Source organism: Aristolochia californica, unplaced genomic scaffold (assembly GCF_029961685.1).
Source record: "Aristolochia californica isolate CCGP_79_NKW_82.1479 unplaced genomic scaffold, dmAriCali1.0.hap1 SCAF_6, whole genome shotgun sequence".
NCBI lineage: Eukaryota > Viridiplantae > Streptophyta > Magnoliopsida > Piperales > Aristolochiaceae > Aristolochia > Aristolochia californica.
The window spans coordinates 36212307-36218749 of NW_027182257.1; the positions used below are offsets into that span (position 1 = coordinate 36212307).

Consider the following 6443-nt stretch of genomic DNA (forward strand, 5'->3'; position numbering starts at 1 on the left):
ATCACTCAAATGTAGAAATAAATCTTATATTTAAAAGACGAGAAGACAAGCAACAACGACCGCATAGCGCAGTGGATTAGCGCGTTTGACTTCGGATCAAAAGGTCGTGGGTTCGACTCCCACTGTGGTCGTCTACTGTTTAGAATTATTTTTTTAAATAAATAAATACCCATACACGTTACTGTCTTTAGGAATTTATGCATATAAAACAATGTTAAGTATGAATTTATTTACGCTCTTCACCATTAAAACTCATGTATCTAAAACTTAGGCCATCTTAGTGCCCTTAGCTGGTATCGATCTTTGGAAAATGTAGAAATATGTTTCCTCATTACAGGTTTCCAAGTAACTTTATAGGAAATGGAGACATACTAATACTCCCTAAAACTCCATTTCCAATCGAACATAGATGTCCAACATTTTTTTAAAAGGGGCACTAACAAGTCCTATGCCTTCTTTGTTTTGATTATAACTACGAGACATCACAATTAGAGCATGCAAAATAGTTATACGTGTTATTTGGAACTTGAATTGACTTTATTCCATCTAAAGAGTTTTGCTCATAATCATTTTTTAAAGATTTGTAATTTTTAATTGTAGTCAATACCATCAAACTAGGTTTGAACCAACCAACTAAATTAAGCTCAATCAACTTGGGCTCTTCTTTGCTTTTGATACGATACGTAGATGGAACCAATAAAGATCCAATTCGTCAATCGACGTTAATTTGATGGTTACCTAAATTACTTGGGCTCTTCTTTGCTTTTGATACGATACGTAGATGGAACCAATAAAAATCTAGTTCGTCAATCGAGTTTAATTTGATGGTTACCTAAATTACTTGGCTAGGTCAACACACAGCCAAAGCAGATAAGGAAAACCTCCACGTACGACCAGTAAGGGAGGTGGGTCACCCACTTCGATCAAATTCTCAAAGTTAAAAAATCAAACCATTGAGCTAGGAAATGGATGTTTTGTCATGTTACAAATCTTGGTCAAATCTTGACAAAAAATTTCAAGTAAAGCATGTAGGTCACTTACAGATTTTGGAGACCCATCTTGGTCAAATCAAAACCATAAATCTCATTTTGCGATTTTTGTAGAACATGTTGTTCAAATGGTTGTTGGCCAGTCTAATAGATTTTATTAGGCACGTCTTTTCTTCTCTTCTAGAAGTTTGCCTTAATTTAAATTGTTTGTCCGATCGCCTGGGCGTATGTCTCCAAACAAAATATTTTCTAATTCCAAACTAACGAAAGCAATAATAATAAACGCAGAAGAAGGGAAAAAACAAGCACAAATCCACGACCAACTCAGCGTATGGTGTTAATTTGGTTCCACAACTTAACAATCTCCCACTTGGAGAGTAATCCATCATCAATATCTCCTCTACAGTGGCAACAACTTCTCGATCCTCAAAAAGAAGTCCAACTGAAGTTGTACACAACTTTAGTTTCTCGATTGTAACAGTCTTTGTCAACATATCAACCGGATTCTGACTCCCTCAAATTTTCTCAAGTGCTAAGACTCCATCCTCCAAAGTCGATCTGATGAAGTAATAACGCACCTGTATGTGTTTTTGTTCTGGCATGATAGACAAGATTCATTGTTAAATGAATAACACTTCAATTGTCATAATACAACACATTCTTCCCATGTTTGAGACCTAATTCTTCCCAGAAAGGTTGCAAGTCATACTATCTCTTTTTTGGCTTCGGTCATGGCGACGTATTCTGCCTTAGTGGTGGAAAGAGAAACTATCTTCTGCAACTTAGAGACCCAACTAACTGCTGTACCACCCAATGCGTATACATATCTAGTGGTGCTCTTTCTGCCATCAATGTCTCCAACCATGTCAGCATTTACATAACCCTATAATCCCAAGTCTTACTTTCTGAAATATAAGGTTGAGTCTGCAGTGCCTCTCAAACACCTAAGAATCCTCTTCACTACTTCCCAATGTTGTTTACCCGGATCACTAATATATATGTTCACAACTCCCACTGCATGAGCTATGTTTGGTCTAGTACACACCATGGCATACATAAGACTGCCAATAGTAGAAGCATAAGGCAATTGGCCATATTGTCTTTCTTCTGCTTTATAGAAGGTGGCTGCTCCTTAGATAACCTAAAGTGACAAGCCAAAGGAATACTCAATAGTTTTGCATCAGTCATGTTGAATCTGCTCAACAACTTCTTCACATATTCTTCTTGTGACAGTTTCAAGACATCGATATCTCTATTAATCCTCATCCCAAGGATTTGTTTTGCAACATCCAAATCTTTCATTGAAAAATTCTTCGACAACTCCCTTTTCAAGTTATCTATTTCCTATTTTCAAGCACCTGCTATCAACCTGTCATCAACATATAACAGTAGAGTAATGTAGGAGTCATCAAGCTTCTTCACATAACAACAATGATCTACATGGCACCTCAAGAAACCATTACTACTCATAAAGGTGTCAGACTTCTTATACCATTGTCTTGGAGCTTGTTTAAAACATGCTCTTTTGAAGTTTGCACACCATTTTCTCCTTTCCTTTTGCTTTGAAACCCTGTGGTTGAATCATATAAATTTCTTCCTCCAAATCACCATGAAGAAAGGTTGTCTTTACATCTAATTTCTCTAAGTGCAAGTCTTCATTTACCACTAGTCCAAGCACTGTTCTAATGGTAGTCAATTTTACTACTGGAGAGAAAACTTCAATGTAGTCAATGCCTTCTTTTTGTTGAAAGCCCTTTACCATCAGTCTAGTCTTGTACTGCTTGTTGCTATCATGTTTGTCTTTTATTCGGTATACCCACTTCTTCTGCAAGGCCTTCTTTCCTTTTGGTAGCTCAGTCAACTGCCATGACTGAAACACTTTCATTCCCTTCTCACTCATATGACCGAGCCTATAATGCCACAAGTCAGAATTAGTAACAACATCAGCAACTGCAACCATGTCTCAGCAACTAAAAGTGATGTAAAGAGTTCCATTTTTAACTCCTCGTGCGACAACCATGGCTCCATTTGTGACTTTCCAGGCAGCACCATTAAATGTCACATTATGACCTTCATCATCAAGTTGCCCTACTGAGATCAGATTACGCATAAGTTTGGGTACGTGTCTCAACTTGTGAATTTTCCACATTGTCCCATTTGATATCCTCAAACTGACATTACCAATACCGAAAATATCCAAAGGTTATCCATTAGCAAGATACAATTTCCCATGATTTTCAGCAATATAATTCTCCATGATCTCATGATGTGTGGTGGTGTGTAAAGAAGCTCCTGAATCTAACACCCAAGAGTCAATAAGGCTATCAACCGACAAGAGTAAAGCATCTTGTACCTTTTTAGTCACCGCATTTGCATCATTGTTTTTCCTTTTATCCTTCTTCGGTGCTTTACAGTTTTTCTTTATGTTACCAAACTTGCGATAATTCCAGCATTCCACATTTCTTTCGAATTTGGACTTGCTTCTATCATTCCTTGACTTCCCTCTACCATTGCCCTTGTTAGAATTCCTCTCGAAGTTCCTGCCCCTAGTATCGACACTTAGGGTAGAATTGGATGACGATTCTTCGGAGTCCTTTCTATGAACTTCCTCCACGAGAATGGTGTCCCGAACATCATTAAATATCAACTTCCCATAGCCTACAGAGTTGCTGACCACAACCCTTATAGGCACCCAACAATTTGGTCGAGACGCCAAAAGAATTAAAGCATGAACCTCATCATCAAATTTAATTTGAACGGATGTCAATTGATTGACAATCGTGTTAAACTCATTAAAATGTGATGCAAGTGATGTATTTTTTGTAATCTTTAAATTGAAGAGTTTTTTCATGAGACGTACGTTATTATTTGTGGAAGGCTTCTCATACATGTTAGACAGAATCTTCATCATCCTTGTGTGGTTTTCTCCAACGCCACGTTGAAAACAACATTCTTTGATAGTGTTAACCAGACTACTCCCAACACTTGTCTATCAAGAAGATTCCACTCATCATCGTTCATACCTTCTGGTTTCATATCTAGAAGTGGTGTGTGCAACTTTTTATTGTACAGATAATCTTCGATTTACATCCTCCAAAACGCAAAATTCATACAATCAAACTTGTTGATTTCAAGTGTCGATCCTTCTCCACCAACCATTGCTCTCAATCATGAATCAAAGTTCTGATACCACTTGTTATGAATTAAATGCCCTAATTCCAAACAAAGGAGAGCAATAATAATAAACGCGGAAGAAGGGAAAAAACAAGCACGAAAAAGCACAACAAGATTTATACAGGTTCGCCTCAAGGTAAGAATACATCCTGTCTTCTGCCGTTGCAGTAATCCACTATGAAGATGAAATATTTTACAAGAGAAATTGCACACTTACATGTGTTTCTCCCTAACCTCTCGGGCAGCAACTCGAGATGCTCCTCAGATCCACGGCCAACTCTACGTAAGGCATTAATTAGGCTCCACAACTTAACAGAGGGTAGTCCAGTCAGTTAGCCTTCATAAACTTTTTCTTCATAACCTTTTCTCTCTCATATCATTTAGACGGTGATGGTCCAGTTGGACAACCTTCTTCACATGACCTTTTTTTTTTTTTTTGTCTTTGTTAGGTTTGCCATTTAGGCCTCTGGGCAAATAGACTTCAATAGTTTTTTCCTTCTTCGTCAAGTTGGATGGCTCCACCTTGCTTCTTGTGTTGAGTTCTCTTGCTCAATCAAATGATGCTACTAGATCGTTTGATTGAAGTGCTTTTTGACATGAACTACTTGCTTCCCTTTTTATAGTGGGTCATTCAATTGGTCTTCAAACAGACGAGTGAATATGCTATTGGAAATTTCATTTTAGGGCTTTTTGAGCTGTAAGGCATACTTAATGTACATAATTAGTAATTTTAGTGTTTGTTATTATTGAAAATATATCAATAAGGATCTTAAGACCAACATATCATTATCTCATTTTTCTTAACAATTATGTGTTGTATTAATATTTATTTTTTTAAAATTATAATAGATACATTTTGTTAGTCTAAAAATGGTTGTGGTGCATTTATCATACTCTACCCAAACTGTTTGTCCTAAGGGGCTATGTTGGCTTTCACGTAGGTATAATAATTTGATTATAGAATATTTTTTAGTTATGATTTTATGTATACTATATTTTTATTCCTTGATTGTCTATGACAATTATCATTTCTTTATCAAGCTAACATCCCTCGATTCAAAGGACAATAGTACCAACACTAATTCATTAATCACATGTCTCTACTTAGGTTCATTTTAAGTGTCTTAAATATCATTTAGGAGATGAACCATTAATGTCCATCTTATCAACTCAAGAAAATGCTTTTGAAATTTTTTCTTTCAGTTATCCATGTGCAAGAGTATTATATATTATGTTATTGAAGATATAACCTTCATCAATGAAAGTCAAACATGAGAACTATGATATATCTTTGAAGTAATTAGAAATTTGTTGACTAAATAATCTACTTAGATCAATTGTCACCTGAGAAGAACAACTTGTCATAAATAGTCTTAAATATCATTTGGGAGTTGAACCATTAATGTCCATCTTATCAACTTAAGAAAATGCTTCTGAAATTTTTTCTTTCAGTTATCCATGTACAAGAATATTATATATTATGTTATTGAATATATAACCTTCGTCAATGAAAGTCAAACTTGATAACTATGATATATCTTTGAACTTTTTAGAAATTTGTTAAGTAAATAAACGAGATAGATCAATTGTCACCTAAAAAGAACAACTTGTCATAAATAGTTATAGAAATATAAATAAAAGATACAAATTGATTTGTTATCTTTATTAGTTCTTGAGGTAGTTGAGTTATTGTAGGTTGTAAATCAGAAAACTGATTACTTGTTTCTTCTTGTGTATTCAATGGTAGAATAAGTGTTATGCGATATTATAAAAGGGAACAATAATAAAAAGACAATGAACTAATTTTGTGTTTCTTTTTAATTGAAAACAATTCAAGAGAACTCTTGACATGTGATTTTTGGTGACCTCCACGAGATGCCTTTTTCCCAAATTGTCATTCTCTTAACACTAGTGCTTGGATGTGTTGCTTTAAACATTTTTTATAACATTCTCCACACTATTTTGTAAGGTACTCACAACATTTGTAGAAATAGTCTCTTTGATTATCTTTTTTTGTTTCTAATTCTACCATGAGTTCCCTAATACCACAAGCAACATAAATAAATGCCTCCTCAAACTCTACAATGTGTATTGATAGTTTCACGACCACACGACATAATTCCAAATAATAACGGTCAACGGCTACAAACGGGTTTACTTTTCTTGTGTGTTAATTATCATGGAAAATACTACTTATCTTCACATCCTTGCACCATCTATTACTATGGGTTGATTGCATCTATTTTTTTCTCCTATAAATATGTAGGAGGTGACAACAAC

At 35.2% G+C, this 6443-nt stretch overlaps 1 non-coding gene across 1 annotated transcript; it reads left to right on the forward strand.

Moving 5' to 3' along the window:
- The first annotated feature begins 57 nt into the window (after window positions 1-57).
- On the forward strand, window positions 58-131 carry TRNAR-UCG (transfer RNA arginine (anticodon UCG)). Its single transcript has one exon. It is a non-coding gene; the product is annotated as a tRNA-Arg (tRNA).
- The last annotated feature ends 6312 nt before the right edge of the window (window positions 132-6443 follow it).